Genomic DNA, 25,754 nt, shown 5'->3' with positions numbered 1-25,754 from the left:
GCTGTAGGATCAATTATGTATGCTATGTTATGCATCAGGCCTAATGTGGCTTATGTCTTAGGTATTGTAAGCAGATTTCAAGCTGATCCTAGGAAGAATTATTGGAAAGCTGTGAAAAACATACTCAAGTATTTGAGAAAGACTAGAGATATTTTTCTAATATATGATGGATCTGATTTAAAACTAGAAGGTTATACTCATTCTAGTTTTCAATCTGATCCGGATGATAGCAGATCTATATCTGGGTATGTGTTTACTCTGTATTGTGGTGCAGTAAGTTAGAAAAGTTTCAAACAGCAAATTGTTGCTGACTCGATCACTGAGGTTGAGTATATTGCTGCTAGTGAGGTTGCTAAATAGGCCGTCTGGATGAAGAAATTCATCACAAAATTGGATGTGATTTCAGGGATTGAACAATCAGTGCTCCTTTATTGTGATAACACTGGGACAGTTGCTCAAGCCAAAGAACCAAAGTCTCATCATAAATCCAAGCACATCCTAAGATGGTTCCACCTTATTCGGGAGATAGTCAAAAGACACGATGTGATCGTGGAGTGAGTTGACACCAAGAATAATATAGCAGACCTATTTACTAAGATCTTGTCAATGCAGCAGTTTGACCGCCACCTTGATTGCATGGGTACAAGTATAGGGGCGATTGGCTTTAGTGCAAGTGGGAGATTGAAAGAATAATGCCCTACAAGCCAATCACATACGGGATGTGATAGGATATTTTCTGTAATTGATCTTTCAGACTCATATAATTGATATTTATATTATTAATAAAATTGATATTTTTGATTCATTATATGCTGCATCTTATTATTTTTAAAATTATAATGAATCCCATAGGTCTAGACAATGATTTTAGGGCCATGATGAGATCACGCCAGTGAAATCTAGATTCTTGATAGTCATGATCTAAAATATTCTTAGTTATTAGTTCATTGAGTCGGAGATCAATGATACCGATAAAACTGGCATGTCCTATGTGTGCTCAGAAATGAGGGTGGTTGATCTCACAACCATTTGTATAGTGATACTAATACAAAGATATGGATACTCATTAAAGAATGAGTTTCTTGAATAGACCTATGAGAGAATATCAGATGGAGTCTTATTTATATGTCAACTGATGATTCTCTAATGAGAGTTGGGTAAGTGATCTTTTGACCTGAGATCACCATGGTACCTTGTGTACATGGATCCATATTTTGATTCACTTTCTAACTTGATTCTCTGATTCTTCGGTGTTCTGGATATGGTAAAGTATGTATGAAGATTGTAAGTGATCAATAAGGGATCAGTCACTCCTAATAAGGGGAGCGAGCATCTTATGTGATCTCATAGGTCGGTAATTCTGAAAGTCTTTGACCAAAGCAGGATGATAATTAGAAAAAAAATTTTAATATATCATCAACTGAATCATTACCTTCAAATAGAGATACATAAAGATAAGTGGTTAGATTTGACATATTTTCATACCCACAGCTCATCTGGAATGTTGTTTGACTGAAGTATTGAATTACACTGTAACTTACCACTGAAGGATATTTTGATAATTTTTTATCAAAATTTTAAATCCTTCGGATAGTCATGATATATTGCTAGATATTAATCTTTACTTATGAACTTGTCAGAATTAAAAGAGTTTAATTCTGAAATCAATTAAGAAGAGTCCTAGTTGATTGGGACTCTTCGGGTGATCTAATCTGATCGGATTAGGTTACGTCGAAAGTCTAAATCCACTGCTGGTTAGATTTGGAACCCAATGGGTTACATACTTTAAAATTTAGCCTTAGTCTAATTTAATTAGAGTTTAATATAAATTTTATGGGTTAATTAGATATACTAGTATATTGTATTAACCCAAGTTCCAAAATTGGTTTAGATCAAAGTGTTTAAGCTAACCTAGACCAGTTATCTTTGACCTAATGGGATTGAATCTATCTTAATTGGTTTCCTACCTAACTTGAAATAGTTTCAAGTGGAGAAGGACTCCTCTAAGTCCACCAGATGCCATGCCAAAAATTAATTATCGCCCCACTCATTTTAGCATGTGAAGATGAAGAGTCCTTCTTCATGAAGACTCTTATCTTAACGTGTTGCCTTAATTACTCAACCAGATCTTTATTTATTTAACACCAATTTAAGATGGATTTTTTATGGCACACAGAAGAGGAGGAGTGCTTCTGTGTGAAGACTCTCTTGCATCATAATTCCACACGGTGAATTTATTCACCATGTGAGAAAGTGGAGCGCCAAAGGTTGGCACCCCTTGGTCCCATCCCACATCTCTTGGTCCCTTATTTATATGGAATGTCCCACATGGCCCAAGTACTGGGATTTTGGGTGAAAACTAGAGATAAGAGGCATGAGAATCAGTGAAAAAATTTTGAAAAAATTTAAAAAAAAGGCAAGAAGAAATTGAGTGGCAAAAGTTGCAAGAAGAGTGGTGAGAGAATTAGCAAGTGTTGCTAGTATGCCCTAGGGTTTGGTTTTTTCATATATTGGAGCCAAAAATCGAATCTTAGGTTGTGAGACATCTGAAGAGTATCTTCTTGGTGTGATCTTGGTGGCAAGCTGGGAGGCGACTGGACTTTGATGTGATCGTTCCTTGAGTTCGAAGCCGGCAGTATTTTTGAGAAGACAAGGCTACGACAGTGCACCGGTTAGAAAAGATCTTGGCCAACTTCCATATGGATCACCATCGGAGGGCTTCTACATTAGAGTCTCATGGAGAACACCAACATGCTACTTTGTTCTTTTTGGTGAAAGTAAAAATTCTCTCTCTTTTGTGTGCTTGTTTTATTTTGATCGATATCGACAAGGTGATTCTAGGGTTTGGGTTCAGCTCAATAGTTTTAATTGTTAATGCTATGGGCTTATTTAGTTTTTAAAATTTTAAAAATTACTTTTCACTGCATGGTCGGAACACAACAGTCTAGTGATCAAGTCTAGATTTCTTCACTTAGAATCCAAAATGGGCTAATTAAATCAAAAAATTTTCTTTTGGATAAGTTTTGATCGAGTATATCTCCTAATCTGAGAGAAATCAGATGGAGTGACATAAGATGGAGTTTATGCAGTAATTGAAATCTACCATACATAGAGTTTTAGTTTAGTCGAGTTTATTTCTACTAGTAGTGTCTATTTTAGAAAAATAAGTCATATTAGAATTGGAAAGATGAATCCGATTGAGATTGAGTAAGGACATACGATCTTTATGAGTATAACTACATAACTTATTTTTTGATGAATAATGACATAAAAGAGGATGTAAAAATTTTGTGATGATATCTGATATTGTCACAAATAAAATGCTATTCATCGTGACTATTTAGTGATGAGTATTATGTTGTCACTACTACACGATATATTGTGACGACAATATATGTTGTCACTATTATACTCGACATTGGTGATAAATATTAATATCGTCACTAACAACTTAATAGTAGTGATAATTTTTTAAGTCATCACTATTATATCACCACTAATACTTTCAATTTTTGTAATATTTATAGTGATGCATTACCTATCATCACAAATAGTATCTTTTTTTTGTGACAATACTTTATATTACCACAAATAATATACTAATCATGATAATTTTTTAGTGACATACTACAATTGTCACAAATAGGATCTTTTTGTGACAATATAAAATGCTGTCACAAATAATATACTATTAGTGATGACTTTCTAGTGGCACATTAAATGTTGCCATAAATAATATAACTTTTGTGACAATGCTTGATGCTGCCACAAATAACATGTTATTTATGATAATTTTTTAGTGACGCATAATATGTCATCCTGACTACTCAACTTATTGGGATGATATTATATGTCGTCACAATTATACTCGATATTAGTGACAAATATTAATATTGTCACTAAAAATTCAACAGTAGTGATCGTTTTTTATGTCACCACTGAAACTCTCAATTCTTGTAGTATTTGTAGAAATTTATAATTAATTTTTTTTTAGTATGAAATTGATATATGATGATATATAAAGGATTAGGCCATAAAATTTTATATGCATATAGTTGTTAATGAGTGTAATGTTCTTAAAAAAAATTATGATTATTAAAATTTTATTTTTAAAGAAATCATTATTTGAAATTTTTTGAAATCATAATTTTCAGAGCAAACTATATTCAGTACAGTAATAGTTTAGTCCCAAAATTTGTATGTCTTGTAAAATTTGGATGTTTGTAGAAAGAGAATCATCATAAGAAATTTTAGGGACCAAACTGATTTTAAAAAATAAAAATTAAGATTTTTTAAGGTTAAAGAAGATGATCCCATAGCGGCCATTGTCCCACACATCACGAGAGCCTAAAAAACAAAAAAATTGATCCCTATAGGATTTGAACCCACACCCTCTGAGTCTAAAGCCCAAATCTAGTACCTTTGTCCACTAAGCCAAACTATTACAATATTTTAAATTAAAATAAATAAATAAATAATATATTTAAATATAATTGAAGTAGAATAGCAAAGACCTTATGTTTAGTCTTACATCTTAATATTTGGATATCCATATCATTTTTTTTATATTTTATTTTTTTATTTATTATAAAAAATGATAATTATGTATAGATGCCCTATAGCCATAAAAACACTAGAGTAATAGGCACAAGTTAAGAGAATGGTGAGGCAATTGAATGGATATACAATGAAATCCAGTATTGACATGATTGAGAATGTCAAGATAGACAATGAAAACATACAAAATATTATTTTTTGTGGGATATGTTATGAAAGAGGATCAAAGATTCTCGGTATTACAAGCTATTCTACTTGAACTTTGGCAACGACTATTAGATTATATTTGGGGACCACCTGAACTATATTAAACTTATTCTTAGCTAGTGAAAGTTTTTATAAAAGAATACACGAAAAAAGATATTACCAGATCAGCAACCCTCTCATTGAGTCCCAATTTTCACCTTAATGGGCATGCTATCTTAATCACTTCATACCTACCAAAAGTAGCACCTAGACATATCATTAAAGAAATTGATGAGTCTATTTCTAGGAGAACTTGATACTTTGATTATTAGTTCTTTAGGTTAGAAATATATTCATTGTAACTTTTTTATTTACCATTGTAATGCACATTTGATATGTAAATAGATGGATATTATTTTCATGTATGAAATTCCATCTATTATTTGGCATGCAACTTTAAATTTGAACATATATATTGCATTTGTAATTAATTTTGGTGTATACATGCTTCATGTATGAGAACTTAGTGAACTTTCGATGGTGTAACAAGTATAAAATTATCGTTAATTTGATTATATGATAACAAAGTAGATGCATGTAATATTAGACATTAATGAAGTACTGTCTCTTGTGGTTATTGCTTTTGACTATGGCTTCGATATCTAAGAATATTGTGGTTGAACTAAACAAGGATGAGAAACTCAATAGAATTATGTGATATGGTATCTTAAAGTTTAATATATGCTTGAAGAGCAAGAGGCACTAGGAGCTCAAAATTGTACCATGAAAGAGCCCGAGGATGGTACTTCCGCCTAATATGGGAAGGACAAAGAGGCATATGCTACTTGAAAGAAGAAGAATTTCATAACTCGTATTACCTTACTTAATAGCATAGAAGATGATATAATGCATGAATTTAGGAAGTACCAAATGCCTCAAAAGATATGAGCAGCTTCAAGTACAAAATTTGGAGGCACTTCTTTCACTAGGTAAAGACAACTCACAATTAAGTTTGACACTTACAAGAAACTTCCGAACCATAATATGAGGCAACATTTGAGGTAAATATCGAACATGATAAGAGAGTTAAAGGCTATTGGCCATACATTGACTGATGAGCAATATGTATAAGCTATTATCTGTTCGTTGCCCAATAATTGAGAGCATATAAAAGTGAATTTGATCCACAACGACAGCATTAAGGCTTTTGATGATGCTGCTCATCATTTAAATCCTGAAGAGGACTGCATTTGAGGCAGCTGGCCTATGACTGGTGTGTACATGCTAGCTCTAACTTACAAGAAGCTTCGGACTTCAAGCATAAGAAATATAGTGGGTTCTATAATCAGAGAAAGGGGACTAAAAAGGCATTTAAGAAAGCCAAGTTCAACCAATATGGAATGGGGAAGTATCCTTTCAAGAAGAACAAGTTTAATTTGAAATGTTATAACTATGGCAAGAAGGGTCATTTTGCTCATGAGTGTACTATGCTAAAGAAGATGAAAAGTTTTGATGATAAAATTAATACTAGCTTATAACACCATACGATGCATGGGATATATTTTTTTTAAAAGAAAAAAGAGAGCTGACCATTAGTACCATATCCTTGATCTCAAGCTTCACAACATAACTAATAGTATGAAGCATTTAGGTCCATAATAGATGCAGGTCATATCTTTCATACGAAAAGATGATTGATCCTTTAACATCATGAACCCTTCAATAGCACTTTGCAAAATTTTCAAAATGTGATGTCTATCTCATGATCTGCATCTAGGGATTGTTGGGTTATGGTGGCATAGTGGAATACATAGAAGTTTAAAATTTTTATTTAAAACACCTAAACACACCAAAATCCTAATTTCCAGAATACCTTGATAATAGCAATCAAAGCATAATCTAATAAGAAGTAATAGAAAGCATACCTATTAAAATCTGATTTGGTGGTGATCAATTTTCATGAGACATTCAAGTGTTTACCCTCCAATGGTGATCCACATAGAAACTGGTTCAAAGAAATGCTCCTTCCGAACTGGAACGTCGGACCTGAGTTCACCCTGACTCTGACTTGAACCTCTTCTTGGCTTCTTTGCTAACCCTTTTAGAACCCTCTAGAGCTTTGTCCTAAATCTAATCAGACTTGTATTAGGCTAGGAAGGTTTGTCCTAAAAGACTAAGGATGTAGGAAGAGAGGGAGAGGAGTTTTGTCTTAACAAGACAAGAGAGGAGGATTTCTTCAGATGACTTCCTCCCATCTGCCACCCCCTTTTTATTGTTGAAGAGGGGGTGCAAGAAGCAACCTTTTGTCTACTCTAACTGCCCCACAAAAGAGTATATCAAAAAATATAGGAGCCTTTCAACAAAAGGACTCTTCAGGACAATACATCGCTTCGCAGCTTTCCAGTGCGTGCGCCATCAGAGAGATGCTTTTGGCATCCCAACTTAAATCTGATGTTTCTTAGGTTTTGCCATGTGGTAGGAAGGCCTTATCTGATTTAAATCAATGCCAAAAATCCCTTTGATAAGTGCCTCCTTCTGCCTTAAAGTAGAAGGACTCTTATCACGCCTCTTCGAGAATTTTGCAGAACTTCCATGCACGCACTGATTTTTCCTCCTCTTCCATGCCATATCAAGCCACCTCATACCTTAAAATAGGTGCTAGGCTGATAAAGGGTGAGATTAGCTTCCACATGGGTCTTAAACCTAATCCAGAAGGACTCTACAAGTTCCTCTATGCTAAGATAAGCTAGCGCCTATCATATTGTGCGCCAATGCTCAGATAGAGTCCATTGTCTCTTGGACATATCAACGTCAAAAGGGGCCATATGGCACCTTCTAATGGCTGCCCACATCAAAGATTAATCCAAATTAATATCTAATTAATTTGATTCATAAATTAAATCAGATTCAAATCGAATTCGATCCAAAAGTAGGAGCTAGGATTAGCCACATGTGCTAGCATGCTCACCGACTAATCAATTGGATCAATTGGTCTAATCAATCTTATCAAATCAACTCTTTAACCAATTCTCTTATGTGTATGATCCATTGGACTTCACATCTAGCCAGCAGTAGATCCAGGTACATCTTGATCTAATTCGATTAGATTCATTCTTAACTGATTAAAGTCCAATTCATGCCAACCCGAATTTAGCAATTAGAAAACCTTCTAATTGAAGAATGAATTAAAATCATTAATTTATTTAAATCTATAAGTTAAGATTAATGTCTAGTAATATATTATGACTATCCAGAAGATATAAAATTTGATAAAAATATTAATTATATCCTTCAGTGATAAGTTACTGTGTAATTCAATCTTTCGATCATCCTGCATCCCAAATATGCTCATGAGTATGGATTTATGTCAAACTCAAATACATATTCTTATTGATTCTCCATGAATCAATAATAACTCTAATGAAGTATTAAAAGCTATGTCTAATTTTCATTCTATTTTGATCAAAATTTTTTGGAGTTATCTAAAGATGAGAATACATAGGATGTCATCTTCTCTTACTAGGAGTGATCGATTTCTTGTTGACCTACTCACAACCTCTATATACTCCACTATATTCAGAACACCCCGTTGATGACTTTAATACCATGATTGAGTATGAACTAAAATATGAATTCATGTGGACAAGATTTTATGGTGGTCTTAAGTTTAAGAATCACTTGCACAACTCCCACTAAGAAAACCATCTTTTGACATGCATATAAGGCTCTATAAGATGTTCTCTGTCGGTGAGTTAATTCAGTGAACTCATTCTTTAATGAGCACCCACATCTTTATATTAATGTCTCCACATAAGTGGCTTATGAGATAAGTCATTCTCTCCATCAAGCATACATAGGATATACCAATCTATCCGAAATATTAATCTCCGACTCAATGCTCTCACGATCAGAAATATTTAAGATTAGAATTTTAGGATTTTAGATCTCACAAGCATGATCTATTCATGTCTCCTAAAATTATTATCCTAATCTTTAGGGTTCATCATAATCTTTAATATAGAAAGATGCAACTGAAATGATGAATTATAATACCTAATTTTATTAATATCAGAATAAATATTATTACCTAAATTGAAAGATGATATAGAAAAGTTCCATCATATGACCCTTATGACTGGCTTGTAGGATACTTATTCTTTCAATCTTTCACTTGCACTAAAACTAATCACCTTTATGTCTCAAATCCATGCAATCGAGATGGCGATCAAATAGTTATTATGGTAAGGCCTTAGTAAATGGGTTTGCTATATTATTCTTAATTTTGACTCATTCTAATACAACATCTTATCTCCCGATAATCTCTCGAACAAATTGGAAACATCTGAGCATGTGCTTCGATCTATGGTGAGATATTGATTCCTTAGTTTGGATGACTATACTATTATTATCACAATAAAATGGCACTGATCGCTGTATCTTAGGAACCACACCCAAATTAATGATGAATTTTTTTCATCTAGATAGCTTCCTTGGCAGTTTCACTGGCAGTAATATATTCTGCCTCTGTGGTCAAGTCAGCTACAGTCTGCTATTTTGTATTTTTCCAACCACTGCTCTACCATTTAAGGTAAATATATATTCTGATATTGACTTACTATCATCTGAATCTGATTGAAAATTAAAATCAGTATAACCTTCTAATTAAAACTCTAATCCTCCATATATCAGAAAAATATCTTTAGTTCTTTTTAGATACCTAAGAATATTTTTCACAATTTTTCAATGATTCTCTCCTGGATCAACCTAATACCTGCTGACTATGCCTAATATATAAGTCACATCAGATCTGGTACATAGCATAGCATATATAATAGATCCCATTATCGAAGTATAAGGTATAAAATTCATTCTTTCTCTTTCTTCTAGTGTCTTAGGAGATATCTTTTCAAAGAAATGTATGCCTTGACTTATAGGCAAGTAACCTCTTTTACTTCCCTCCATGTTGAATTTTTTTAACACTAAGTCTATGTACCTAGATTGGGATAAATCTAGTATTCTATTAGAACTATCTCTATATATCTTTATATCCAATATATAGGATGCTTCACCCAAATCTTTCATAAAAAAATTATTTGATAGCCAAATTTTGACTGACTGAAGCATTGAGATATCATTCTCAATAAGTAGCATGTCATCAATATACAATACCAAGAAGACTATGGCACTCCTACTAGCCTTCTTATATACACATGTTCATCCATATTTTTTATGAAGCCAAACTCCTTGACTGTCCTATCAAATTAGATATTCCAACTCCTCGATACCTATTTTATTCCATAAATAGATATTTTAAGCTTGCATACCTGATTTGGCCTCTCACTAGAGACAAAACCTTCGGGCTAAGTTATATAGATCTCTTCCTCAAGGTTACTGTTAAGGAAGGTGGTCTTGACATCCATTTGCCAGATTTCATAATCATAGTATGTTACTGTAGCAAGTAAAATTCATATAGACTTCAGCATAGCCACTGGCGAGAAGATTTCATCACAATCAATTCTTTATTTTTATTTGAAATCTTTTACACTAACCTAGCTTTATAGATTTCAATTTGGCCATCTGCTCCGATCTCCTTGTTGAAGATCTATTTGCATCCTATTGGGGTTACACCCTCGATGCATCAACCAATGTCCACACTTGGTTGGAGTGCATTAAGTCCATTTCAGTTTTCATGGCATTTAGCCACTTGTCAGAGTCCTTACTAATGACCGCTTTTGAATAACTCAATGGATTATCATCTTGAATGATATTAGCCTCATTATTATTTTCTATGATAAAATAATATCTTAGAGGTGCATGACGTACTCTATCTGACCTTCAGAAATAAGGTGTATATTGTGGATATACCTCATCCCTGGATACTTCTGATTGAGGATCTCTTTGTGGTTCAACCATAGATTTTTTTGGATCGGTTCGTAGGTCTTAAACTTCTTCGAGTTCAATATTTCTTCTACTACCTTCTTCTTGAATGAATTTTTTTTCTAAGAATATGGCATGCCTACTGACAATTATCTTCTGTTCAGTAAGATGGTAGAAATAATATTCTTTAGTTTCTTTAAGATATCCTACAAACATGTATTTGTCTGACCTTGCACTTAGCTTATGTTCAAAAATATTTTTGACATAAGTAGAATACCTCTATATCTTAAGATATTTAAGATTATGCTTCCTTCCATTCCATAATTCATATAGAGTACTAGGAACAGACTTTGAAGGCATTCTGTTAAGAATATAAATGGTTGTTTCTAGGATATACCTCCAAAATGATATTGGAAGATCAGTATAACATATCATGGACTATACCATATCTATAAGAGTATGATTTTTTTTTTTTGCTGCATCATTTAACTGTGGCATATAAGAAGGTATCCATTGAGAGAGAATATCCCTTTCTTTAAGATGATCAAAAAATTTACTGGATAATTCGCCACCTCGATCAGATCGAAGGACTTTAATACTTCTTTCAGTTTGATTTTCGATCATCTTTTGATATTCCTTAAACTTATCAAAAGTTTCGAATTTATATTTTATAAGATACACATATCCATATCTTAATAAGTTATTTGTAAATATGATAAAATAGGAATATCCATCTTTGGTTTGAGTTATCATGGGTCCATATACATCTGAATGTACTAAGGCCAATAACTCATTTGCTCTTTCTCCATATCCAGAAAATAGAGATTTGATCATTTTTCTCATGAGATAATATTCACAAGTCTCATATGATTCAAAATCATAGGATTCAAAGAATTTCTCTTTGTATAACTTGTTTATCCTTGACTCACTAATATGATCAAGGTGGCAATGCTAGAGAAATGATATATTTATATTTTCTCTCTTTTTTTTCATATTTTTATCAATATAAAAAATATTTTCATTAAGTGATAGAATTAGAAGACTATTATCAAAATATCCATTACCAAAAAATTCATTAGAATGAAATATGGAGCAACCATTGTTCATAAATTTTATTTCATATCCATCACATAACAAAAAAGGTATAGATATGATATTTCTAATGATTTTGGGTGTGTAATAACATTCTTCTAATTCTAAAATTTTTTCTGATGGTAGCTTTAGTATGTAGGTCCCCACAGCTTCAGTAGAGATTGATTCTCTACTAGCATCGAAGAGCTTGAACTCATCTTTCTTTAGCTCTTTGATTCTCTGTAACCCCTGCAATGAATTGTAGATATGAGAACCACAGACAGTATCTAATATCTATAAATTATTAGCTAAAGAACTTAATGAAAATACGATATGCATCATGTACACACCTTTCTGTGTTACACTTACATGTTATTTGAACTTTGTAAGAAAACTTTCGATGTTGTAACTAGTATAAAATTATCATTAATTTGATTATATTGATAACAAAGTAGATGCATGTAATATTAGACATTAACAAAGTGTTGTCTCTTATAGTTATTGCTTTTGAGTATGGCTTCGATATCTAAGAACACTGTGGTTGAACTAAACAAGGATGAGAAATTCAATAGAATTATGTGATATGGTAAGTTCAATATATGCTTGAAGAGTAAGGGGCACTAGAGGCTCTCAACCGTACCATAAAAGAGCCCAAGGATGGTACTTTCGCCCAATATGGGAAGAACAAAGAGGCATATGCTACTTGAAAGAAGAAGAATTTCATAACTCATATTATCTTGCTTAAAGGCATGGAAGATGGTATAATGTGTGAATTCAGAAAGTACCAAATGCCTCAAGAGATGTGGGTAACTTCAAGTACAAAATTTGGAGGCACTTCTTTCACTCGATTAAGACAGCTCACAATTAAGTTGGACACTTACAAAAAACTTCCAAACCATAATATGAGGCAACATTTGAAGCAAATATCGAACATGATAAGAGAGTTAAAGGCTATTGACCATACATTGACTGATGAGCAATATGTACAAGCTATTATCTATTTGTTGCCCAATAATTAAGAGCATATAAAAGTGAATTTGATCCACAACGATAGCATTAAGACTTTTGATGATGCTGCTCATCATTTAGAGCTTGAAGAGGACCGCATTTGAGGCAGCTGGCCTATGACTAGTGTATACATGCTAGCTCTAACTTACAAGGAGCTTCAGACTTCAAGCATAAGAAATATAGTGGGTTCTATAATCAGAGAAAGGGAATTGAAAAGGCATCTAACAAAGCTAAGTTCAACTAATATAGAATGGGGAAGTGCCCTTTCAAGAAGAACAAGTCTAATTTGAAATATTATAACTATGGCAAGACGGGTCATTTTGCTCATGAGTGTACTAAGCTAAAGAAGATGAAAATCCTTGATGATAAAATTAATACTAGCTTATAACACTATGCAATGCACGGGATATATTTTTTTTTAAAAGGAAAAAGAGAGCTAACCATCAGGACCATGTCCTAGATCTCAAGCTTCACAATCTAACTAATAGTATGAAGCATTTAGGTCCATAATAGATGCATGTCATATCTTTCATACGAAAAGATGATTGATCCTTTCACAATATGAACCATTCAATAACACTTTACAAAATTTTCAAAATGTGATGTCTATCTCATGATCTGCATCCAGGGATGGAGGGCATAACACAATAAAAGAAGATCAATCATTCTTTAGCATGAAGGATATAACTCGAGCCCATCCATAACAGTTCTAACTACAAACATTACCCTTTTGACGATAAAATTGAGGCAACATAGATTAGCCTTGAGCCATTGTAGCTTGAGACCCCATCAGCCTCAAGAGCTCATCCCAACAACTCAACCTCTTCCCCATCAGGAGGGCACATTATACATCTCCCGATACTATTAAACTCCAAAGAATTATTTTTTTTAAGCATTTAATTGAACAGATGATGTGCATCAGTGGTGCCACCATAATTCGTAGAGATCTCACCACCTTGACATTGACCCTCCCCTTTCTTAGTTCGCTGGCTGCTGCTACGACCACCATCACCCATTATCCAAATCGACTTATCGATTTCTAACATCACCACCCCATTAAACAACCTGACTCCACCTTTTGAGCCATTTGGTGAGATGAGGTCATGGGAATGGTGAGGAGGAAGGAGACACCAATGGCAGTAGAGTAGGAGTTGGTGCCGGAGTTTAGGATGTTGGAATTTGGTAGGGTGCTGGTGTCTGCTTATTTCAAAACTCTTTTGAAAAGAAAATACAGTGGAATAATAGATCAAAACTCTTTTTAATTTAGAACATGTATACATATGATCAAAGTATCTAAAACTGTTTCACTTTTTCTTTCCTTAACTATGGATCTAGAAGAAGGACAGATTTTACTTTAGCTACACAAATACCCGACCTCTATGGATATCCATGCAGGAATAATTTGGATTGCTCCTCTTCTTTTCTTCACATGCAATTGATCAGCTCTTGATCAGCCTTTAGACCTCTTAATGAACTCTTTGATCAACCTTTTATTCTTTCTTGGATCTTCCTTGATGTAGATCAGCCATTAACCAAAGAAAGGAAGGAAGAGGGGACACCCAAACACCTCTAGGTGTGTGGAAGATGGGACGCCCAAGGCCTTGGGCATTGAGGAAAGAGAGGGAGAGAGGGGAGGCATGTAGAGCTCCTTGTGAGCTGATTGCTTGGGACTTGATTGCTTGTAAAGGTCAAGGGATGGTCCCCTTATATAGGCTTTTAATTGGAATCCGAATCAAACTCCAAATCTTTATTTAAAGAGGATTTTTAATCTCATTAGGACTCCTTTTTTAAAACTTTAAACCTTATCACTTGTCCTTATCAAATAAGGAAAGGGGAGGGGGCACCAACATAGTTGGCACCCACATGAAGTCCTCATGTCACAAGGGATGGGGTGTGCACCCCATCCAAGCCATCGAATGGTCAACACCCAAATCTGATTTGATGGAGTCATGATCCCTTTAATTTTTTTATATTTGGTGCATCCAATTTAATCAAATTAAATGGCATAAATAAGGCTTCATCCAAAGCATGTTGGCGCCCAACAATTGAGCTCCATGAACCCAATTCTAAATCTAATTTAGATTAGGTCTAATGCATGTAACTTAACTTGATCTAATCCTTATCAAATAAGGAATCCAAGTTCAAAGAGAAATTGGGTTTAACCATGTGCTAGCAAGGCTTTCTTAAACTCAATAGGATTTCTCTAAATCCCAATCTAATTAAGACTTCACAACTCTAATTGGTCAATCTAATTAGTTTTCTTATTTGTATGTGAAAAAATAAGTACTCTATAAGTCAATCACAACGGTGATGTGATGGAACTTATCCGTATATTTTTTCAACTCATGTAATGATTTTATTTTGATATAAATAAAATGAGGCATTGTGATTTATCATTTTAGTTGTATCTTTTATATTAAAGATTATGATGAATCCTAAAAATTAGGATAATGATTTTAGGGGACATTAATGGGTCATGCCTGTGAGATCGAAAATTTTAAAATTCTAATCTTAAATATTTTTGATCGTAGAAATATTGAGTCAGAGATCAATATTTCAGGTAGACTGGCACATCCAATTTATGCTCAATGGAGAAGGTGGCTGATCTCACAAACCACTTGTGTAAAAATACTAATATAAGAATGTGGGTGCTCATTAAAAAATAAGTTCACTGAATTGACCTACCAATAGAGAATATCTTATGGAGCCTTACATATATGTCAAAAGATGATTCTTTAAGTGGGAGTTGTGCAAGTGGTCCTTAGATCTAAGACCATCGTGGAACCTTATGCACATAAATTCATATTTTGGTTCATACTTAATCATGGCATTAAGTTATGAATGGGGTGTTTTGGATATGGTTGAGTGTGTATAAAGGTTGTGCGTAGGTCAATAAAGAATCGATCGCTCCTAGTAAGAGGAGATGACATCCGATGTATTCTCATCTCCAGATAACTCTGGAAGACTTTAGCCAAAGCAGATGAAGATTAGATAGGGATTCTAATCCTTAAATAGAGTTATCATTGATTGATGGAGAATCAATGAGAATATGTGTTGAGTTTGATATGATTCCATACTCATAAACATATTCAGAATGTAGGATGATCGAAGGACTGAATTGCACAATAACTTATCATTGAAGGGTATATTTGATATTTTTATCAAATTCTATATCTTTCGGATAGTCATGACAGATTATTGACATCAATCATATTTTGTGGATTTTCATGAATTAAAGTTATTAGTTCATAAGTCAATTAGAAAGAGTTCTAATTTGATAACTCAGGTTGACATGGATTTGACCTAAATTGATTAGATGGAGTCTAATCTAATCAGGTGAACATGTATCTGGACCTATTGCTGGCTAGATATAGAATCTAATGGGTCACACACATAAAAAAATTGATCAAATAGTTATTTTGACAAGGTTGATTAGACCAATTAATCCAATTGGTTAGCCGGTGAGCATGCTAACACATGTGGCTAACTCTAGCTCCTACTTATGGATCGAATTCAGTTCGAACTTGATTTAATTTGTGAATCAAATTAATTGGACATTAATTTAGATTAATCTCTGATGTGGGTAGCCATTAGAGGGTGCCACATGGCTTCTTTGGGCATTGAAATGATAGAGTCCAAAGGGGATTGGACTCTATCCAAGGCTTGGCGCACAATATGATAGGCGTTAGCTTATCTTATCATGAAGGATTCTACAGAGCCCATCTTGAATGAATTCTTGACTTTTGTAAAAGCTTATCCAGCCCTCTATCAGTATAGTATATATTTTAGTACATGAGGTGGCATGATGGGGCATGAAAGAGGAGATAAACTCAACGCATGCACGTAGAAATTCTATTTCTCACGAAGGGACGTACGTGAGAAGAGTCCTTCTTAAGATAGAAGGAGGCTTATCTTAAATGAATTTTAGGCATCCATTTGTATTAGATAAACTCTAAATTTTTTTTTTACATGTGATAAAATCAGAGATTATCTGATTTAAAAATGGGATGCCTTCTGCACCTTTTCGTGAGCATGTGCTGAGGGAAAGAGTGGACCGGCGTTTTATTTTCAAGAGTTCTTATCTTATAAGACTTTTGATGTGATAAGCCTTTTCTTTAGGTGGTTCAAAATTATTGAGAGACACTTCTCACACCCTCTCAGCAATTATAAATAGGGGGCGGCACTAAGAGGAGATCATTTAATTCTTACATCCCATCTTGTCTTAGTTAAGACAAGAATCCTCTCCTCCTCTCTCTTACACCCCTTGTTCTCTTAGGACAAACCTATCTAGCCTAATCTATGCCTAAATAGGTTTAGGACAAGACTTTAGAAGGTCTTAAGAGATCTAGCCAAGTTGTCTAAAAGTCAAAAAGTGATCCAAGTCAGGTTCAGAAAGTGATTCGACCAAACCAATCAAGTCAGGGTCAACTTGGGTCCAATGATCGGGTTCAGGAGGAGTGATCTTTGGCCAATTCTTTTGAGGATCACTGTTGAAGGGTGAACACTTGGACACCCAATGGAAGCTCTGTTAAAATTTTGGATTTAGCGGTACAGGTATTCTTCTACACCTTCCATAAAGTTATGAATATTTGTGTATATGATTGTTAATCATCAAGGAGGTCCTAGATTAGGGTTTGATAGTTTGAAATTTATTATGAAAATTTTTTGAAAATTCATACTTCCACTATGCTTCTCTAACCCTACAGTGGTATCAGAGCCGATCTTATTTGGTTCTATCATATGCTTGTATGCTGATAATATCTTATGGAAGCATGTTATGACTTATGCTATGTCCATAGTTATGTGATAAGTAATTTTAGCAGTTGCTATTTAATCATAAATAATTTTATCTATTAGTGTCATGAATTAAGATGTGCATGAGACTATTAAAACTCTTATAAAAATTATATTAAGAACTTATTGGTGTATAAGAAAAGCAATAGAGGGATCTCCATCAATCTTAATATTTTTCTGATCAATTAGATTAGTCCAAATCTTGAATTTGGTTTGCTTAGTATTTATAATACTACTAATACCTTCCTTCATACTAAGATGATTATTATTTCAAGAACTATAGTAAGTTTGTTGTGCTATCCATAAGGCTTACCTTGGGGATTGATGTGATAATATCTTCGTGCATTGAGTATGCTTATAGCATATTTGATTTTTTATTACTTTATTGTGCTATTCATAAGAGTAATATTATTTTCAAATATGGCTGTATGGAAATGAAGGATCTAACTTAACTGATACATTATAGTTTGTTGTGCTATCAATAAGACTATAAATATTTTAGAGGTAAGTTGTGTTGAGAGTTGCAAGAGAATGCAATTGGATAGATTTTTTTACCTTTGAACTTACTGAAGTTTGTTGTGCTATCCACAAGACTTCTTTGAGGAATAAGGATCTCAACCCCACTAAGAGACCAGTTGAAGATTTTTCGTCTACCATAGAAAGGGCTATGGTATATGATAAAATAGTGAGAGTAATAAGTAGAATAAAAGACCTCATCTAGTTATACATATCATCATAAGTGGTCTGCTTGTATGATTGTTCTTAATTCATATAGATTAAAACTCTGCATTATGGTTTTTTCACTCTCACTACATTGCATCCTTGAGACAAATAAGTTGACTGGTCCCAATTACGTGGATTGATTGAGAAATCTGAGTATAATGCTTGCACAAGAAAAGTTATCTTATATTCTGGACATGCCTGACCCTGGTCCAATCTATGAAGATGCTTCAAAGGAGGAGAAGGCTACATATAAGATGTGGCAAAATGATAGTATGACTGTCAAGTACATAATGTTAGCCTCTATGAGTAATGAATTACAGAAGCAATATGAGGATATGGATGCATCCTCCATATTGCTCAATTTAAAAGAGCTATATGGAGAATAGAGTCGGACTGCTAGGTATGAATTATCTAAAAAATTATTTCAAACTTGGATGACTGAGGGCACTCCAGTGCAAAATCATGTGCTAAAGATGATTGACTTGATCACTAGATTAGGTCAATTAGGTCAACATGGATGCAGAACTTAGTCAAGATCCAATCCTCCAATCTCTTCCAAACTCTTTTTCTTAGTTTGTGGTGAATTATCACATGAACAAACTGGACATATCCCTGTCAGAGCTATTAAATATGTTAAAAATAACTGAAAGTCATATAAAGGGAGAGAAAGGTCCACTTCTTATGGTGGACAAGAATAAATATGGTAGAAAGGGTTCAAGAAAAAGAAAGAAGTTGAATCTTAAAAAAAGCACCTTCAAGAAGAAGAAGGCAAAGAATGTCCCTACAGACATAACCTATTATCATAGCGGCAAGATGGGACATTGGAAGAAGAATTGCAAGAGTTTTCTTGCAAAGATGAAAGAAAATGCAAGTGTGGCATACAAGGGTATGTATATGATACATACTACATTTTCATTAAGTTCTTCAGCAAGTAATTCATGGGTATTGGATACCACATGTGGTTCTGATATCTATAATATGTTGCAGAGGTTACAGAGAATCAAAGGGGTGAAGAAAGATGAGTTCAAGCTTTTCGGTGCTAGTGGAGAATCAATCTCTACTGAAGCTGTGGAAACTTATATACTGAAGCTACCATCGTGAAGAACTTTAGAATTAGAAGAACGTTATTACATGCCAAAGATTATGAGAAATATCATATCTGTACCTCTTTTGATACAATATGGATATAAAATAAAATTTATGGGCAATGGTTGCTCCATATTTTATGCAAATGAATTCTTTGGCAATGGATATTTTGACAATGGTCTTCTAATTCTATCACTTAATAAAAATCTTTTTCATATTCATGAAAATATGGAAAGGAAGAGAGAAGACATAAATATGTCATTTCTCTGGCTTGCCATCTTAGTCATATAGGTGAGTCAAGAATAAGTAATTTATACAAAGAAAAATTCTTTGAACCCTATAATTAAGAATCATATGGTACTTGTGAGTCTTATCTTATGGAAAAAATGATCAAATCTCCATTCTCTAGACAAAGAGAAAGGGCAAATGAGTTATTGGCCTTAGTACATTTAGATGTATGTAGACCCATGACAACTTTAGCCAGAGATGGATATTTCTATTTTATAATTTTTACCGATAACTTATCAAGATATGGTTATGTGTATCTCATGAAACATAAATCTAAGGCTTTTGATAAGTTTAAGCAATATCAAAAGGTGGTCAAAAAATAAACTAAAAAAAGTATTAAAATCTTTTGATCTGATCGAGATGGCGAATATCTGTTTAGTGAATTTTTTGATCATCTTAAAGGATAAAGAATTCTCTCTAAATCTGATCAAGGTAGCGAATATCCATCTAGTGAATTTTTTTATCATCTTGAAGGACAAAAAATTCTTTCTAAATGGATATCTCCTTATATACTATAGTTAAATGATGTAGCAGAAAGAAAGAATCGTACTCTTATAGAGATGGTACGGTCTATGATGTACTATGCTGATCTTTCAATATTTTTTTATGGATTTGCCCTAGAAACTGTCGTATATATTGTCAACAAGGTGCCTTCAAAGTTTGTTCCTAGCACACCATATGAATTATAGAATGGAAGGAAGTCTAGTCTTAAACATCTCAAGATATGGGGCTGTCCTACTTATGTTGAAAATATTTTTGGACATAAGCTGTGTGCAAGATCAAACAAATATTTATTTGTAGGATATCCTAAGAAAATTAAAGGATATTATTTCTACCATCCTGCTGAACAAAAAGTAATTGTTAGTAGGCATGCCATATTCTTGAAAAAAAAAATTATCCAAGAAGGTGATAATGGGAGAAATATTGAACTTAAGAAAGTTCAAGACTTACAAAGTATTCCAGAGTTACCTATGGAAGATTCTCAACCAAAAGTACCTAGTAATGAGGTACATCCACAATATACACCTCCTTTCTGAAGGTCAGATAGAGTGTGTAACGCACCTTTAAGATATGGTTTCATCATAGGGAATGATAATGAGACTAATATTATTCAGGATGATGATCCATTGACTTATTCGAAAGCCGTCATGACTAAAGACTTTGATAAATGGCTAGATGCTTTGAAATTCGAAATAGACTCAATGTATTCCAACTAAGTGAGACATTGGTTGATGCACCTAAGAGTGCAAGCCCAATAGGATGCAAGTGATCTTCAAAAAGAAGATCGGAGCAGATAGTCAAATTGAAACCTACAAAGCTAGGTTAGTAGCAAAAGATTTCAGACAAAAGTAAGAAATTGATTATGATGAAACCTTTTCATCAGTGGCTATGCTGAAGTCTATATGGATTTTACTTGCTATAGTTGTATACTATGATTATAAAATCTGACAAATGGATGTCAAGACCGCCTTCCTTAATAACAATCTTGAGAAAGAGGTCTACATAACTCAGTCAGAAGATTTTGTCTCTAATGGGAGACCAAATCAGGTATGCAAGTTTAAAAGATCTATTTATCGATTAAAGAAGGTATTGAGGAGTTGGAACATCCGACTTGATATGACCGTCAAAGAATTTATCTTCATTAAAAATTTGGATGAACCATGTGTATACACGAAGGCTAGTGGGAGTGCCTTAGTCTTCTTGATTTTGTATGTCGATGACATACTACTGATTGGGAATGATATCCCAATACTTCAGTCAGTCAAAATTTGGCTATCTAACAAGTTTTCTATGAAAGATTGGGTGAAACATCCTACATCTTGGGTATAAAGATCTATAGAGATAAATCTAAAAGGATATTAGGCTTGTCCCAATCTAGGTACATTTACTTAGTGTTGAAGAGATTCAACATAGAGGAAAGTAAAAGAGGTTACTTTTTCATAAGTCAAGGCATATATTTCTCTAGAAAAATACATCCAAAGACATCAGAAAAAAGAGAAAAAATAAATTTCATCCCTTATGCTTCATCAGTGGGATCCATAATGTATGTCATATTATGTACCAGACCTGATGTGGCTTATGCATTAAGTATAGTTAGCAAGTATTAGGCTGATCCAGGAGAGGATCATTGAAAAGCTGTGAAAAATATTCTTAACTATCTGAGAAGAACTAAAGATATTTTTCTAATATATGGTGGATCCGAGTTAAAATTAGAAGATCATATAGATTCTAATTTTCAATCTGATCCAGATGATAGCAAGTCAATTTTAGGATATGTATTTATTCTGAATGGAGGAGCAGTGAGTTGGAAGAGTTATAAGTAGCAGATAGTAGCTGACTCAATCACTGAGACAGAATACATTACTGCTAGTAAAGCCGCTAAGAAAGCTATCTGGAAGAAGAAGTTCATCACAGAATTAGAAGTTATTTCTACGATTGAAGGACCAGTACCTCTTTATGTGACAACACTAGTGATGTTATCCAAGCTAAGAAACCAAAGTCTCATCATAGATCAAAGCACATCCTCAGATGCTTCCATCTCATTTTAGAGATTGTCGAAAGATAAGATGTTATATTACAACGAGTAGAGACTAAGAATAATATAGTAGTTTCATTCACTAAAGCCTTACCACAGCAACTGTTTGATTGCCATCTTGATTGTATGGATTTAAAATACAAAGATGATTGGCTTTAGTGCAAGTGAAAGATTGAAAGAATAAGTATCCTATAAGCTAATCACAATGGTGGTGTGATGGGACTTATCTGTATATTCTTCCAACTCATGTAATGATATTTATTTTGATATGAAAAAAATGAGATATTGTGATTCATTATTTCAGTTGCACCTTTTATATTAAAGATTATGATGAACCTAAAAAATTAAGATAATAATTTTAAAAGACATGAATGGATCATGCCTGTGAGATCTAAAATTTTAAAATCCTAATCTTAAATATTCTTGATCGTAGGAATATTGAGTTGGAGATCAATATTTCAGATAGACTGACACATCCTATGTATGCTCAATGGAGAGGGTGGCTTATCTCATAAGCTACTTGTGTGGGAACAGTAATACAAGGATGTCGATGCTTATTAAGGAATAAGTCCACTAAATTGACCCACCGACAGAGAATATCTTATGGAGCCTTACATGCATGTCAAAAGATGATTCTCTAAGTGAAAGTTGTGCAAGTGGTCCTTAGACCTGAGACCACCATGGAACCTTTTGTATGTTAATCCATATTTTGGTTCATTCTCAATCATGGCATTAAGTCATGAACAGAGTATTCTGGATAAGGTGGAGTGTGTATGAAAGTTGTGAGTAGGTCAACAAGAAATCGATCACTCCTAGTAAGAGAAAATGACATCCTATGTATTCTCATCTCTAGATAACTCCGAAAGACTTTGACCAAAGTAGATGAAGATTAGATAGGGACTGTGTCCTAAAGTCAATTATTTGACGATTGTGCTAATTATAAATGTATATGAATTGATCAATAATAAAAATTATTTGATCTTTTTCATCACAAAATTATATCTTCTAACAAACTTCTGTATTGTGATGAAGTCTTTAGGATTATTTTGATCGATAAAGAAGGATTTATCGCATAGTCCTTTAACTAGTTCGTGACCAAACGATACGCTATTACTAGGACGATCGCGATATCAAGTGTAGGTCGTTGTGTGCCATATGCATTGGTTGTCCTCATAACCAAATGGTATGGAGATACTGATATGGCATGCAGATGAGATGTAGGAGTACATCTTCACTGAATATGACCAACTGCGGAGCATTCTGCTGTCAAGAGTAGCTCATGAAGGATATGGATATAAGTGTCCCTCCGATCTGAGATCACCACAGTGACTTGCAAGTAACTCACTGTACTTTAGTATCGGACTAACTAAATTTCTAATTCAGTGATGGAAGATTTTTGGATACAGTCAAGTATTTGTCAAGTCAGTGCGTGAGTCAAGATGAGATTGATCCCTCCAAATTAATAGGAGTTAATGTATCAATGTATTTCAATTTAGCAAAATTTGAGTCCAAATAATCCATGTGATAGATTTGAAAGATTGAAATATAATGTGGATGACTTATTTAAATTTGACAGTTAAACCTTAGGTCTCCTTGAGCATTAGAGTCAAAGGGATGAATTATACGATAATTATATGTTAGTAGGTTCTTGAATGTTACTTCGCCATCATTCGACTTATCCGAATGTTGGGTCTCATTGCTAGATGGTTACATCGATTAGTTTAGAAATTTATTCTTATGCTATTGATTTAGGTTCGAATCTATGGGGTCATACTCAAAAAAAATTTCTGACTGATCATGTGGCTGATTAACAATGAAGAATCGTTTAAAGATTTAATCGTCAATTTGATTGATGGTTAACCTTTTACAAAAGTTACAATAAATTTATTCATCAAATATTAATGAATTAATGAAAGATTAATTAATAATTAGATTACTGATTAGCTCAATTTGATTGAGTAAAGAGGATTAAATAAAATTTAATTGAATTAGATTCAGTTATGTTTGATCTGATTAAGTTATGAGATGACCTAATCACTAAGAAAGAATTATTCCTGATTTGATCAGGACTTTAATTCAATCAATTTTTAATTTGATTAAAAAATTATGAACCTAATTAGATTAGATTTCATCTATTTATTTGGGCTAAATCAGATGTGATTTGGTTTGGATTCAAATAAGGAAACCAAGAGTCCATATTATATTGGACTCTTCTCCCATGTGCCACCAAGTTTAGGACGCCATAATTCCTCAGGCCCAGAAGTTTTTTACGTGAACTTTTCTCCATGTAAAAGAGCACTTCACCCTCTCTATCTCACATCTAAAATTGGGTATTATCTGATTTTATGGTATGCTCAAATCTGATTTGAAATTGGATACCATATAGATAATGTTTGATATTATCTATAAAACCTTGCCGCCACTTCCCTTTTACTCCTTTCTTTTGTGTGACAAATAGGGATATATGGGATGTGGAAAATTAGAAGGAAATCAGTTTTATCATGAAAAAATATGTGAAGGTGCATTCCATATTTTTTTGGTATGAATAGATGAGAGGAGGCGACATCTTGTAAGAGTCCATGATCTCTAGGACTCTTCACCCAACTCCTTACACGTCATAAAAAAAGGAATTTTATTTCATTCTTGTGCATGTAAGAGATTAGAGAAATAGTTCTCCATGGTAAAGGGGTTTGGGCATGAATTTTTGGCATGAAAAAGAGGAGGAGAGTCCTCTCTCTTTGGGTGTGCGCAAAACCTAGTTTTTAAGGTTTTGGTCCTAAGCTTTTGGGAAGAGAGAAAAAGAAAAGAGAAGATAGTCTCCTCTCCATCTTTTTTCTACCTCTTCATCTCCTCCAAAAGTCCATCTTCAGTCTCTGAAAAGGTTCTAGAGATTTGAAAAAAAGATCCAGATCAGTCAAGAAGATGGTCTTTGCGCGAACTAGCATTTCTAAGAAGATCGATCAGATTGGAGCTTCAAGTGGACTTCTCATGGAGGCTGGATGTGTGTGCGACTGTGAGCAACCAATGAGTATCTTCCTTATCATGTCTCTCAGCAGCGACAATCGTCGATCCGTACTCACAGATATCAAGTTCTGAACTCAGATAGATGTAAATTTGATCTACTGCTTACATCCATGCATGCAGATTTTATCTTCTGTTCTTTTTGGATTTTATATGCAACATATCATGTCACAGATTCTAGAGTAGGTTGATTTGATAATTAAATTATATGCATGTTAGATTAATATAATTAATCTAGTTATCTTCTGCTGTATTTTATTTTAAAAATTTTTGAAATACATGCATGAAATTGCTTATGTTTTTCAACAGTGGTATCAGAGCCTAGATTCGTTATGATATGTTATGTGCGCTCATTAAATATGAAATTTAATTTTATTTAGATCTGATATGTGATATCTTAGATCTGAATTTAATTAATGATTGATCGTACAAATTGAAATAAGATTATCCTGCTGTAGGGTTTATCCCTTACAGTGAACAGATTATCCTAGTTTGTGCTGATTTTTGATAAAATCTGATTTTACATATTGCATATGATGTTTATGATCTGATTTAGATGTGATTTAAGGTTATGATTAGATCTGATAGAATTTAGATTAGATCTAAA

This window comes from Elaeis guineensis, chromosome 13, assembly GCF_000442705.2.
Source record: "Elaeis guineensis isolate ETL-2024a chromosome 13, EG11, whole genome shotgun sequence".
Classification (NCBI taxonomy): Eukaryota; Viridiplantae; Streptophyta; class Magnoliopsida; order Arecales; family Arecaceae; genus Elaeis; species Elaeis guineensis.
Note: the sequence above shows the minus strand (reverse complement) of the source record.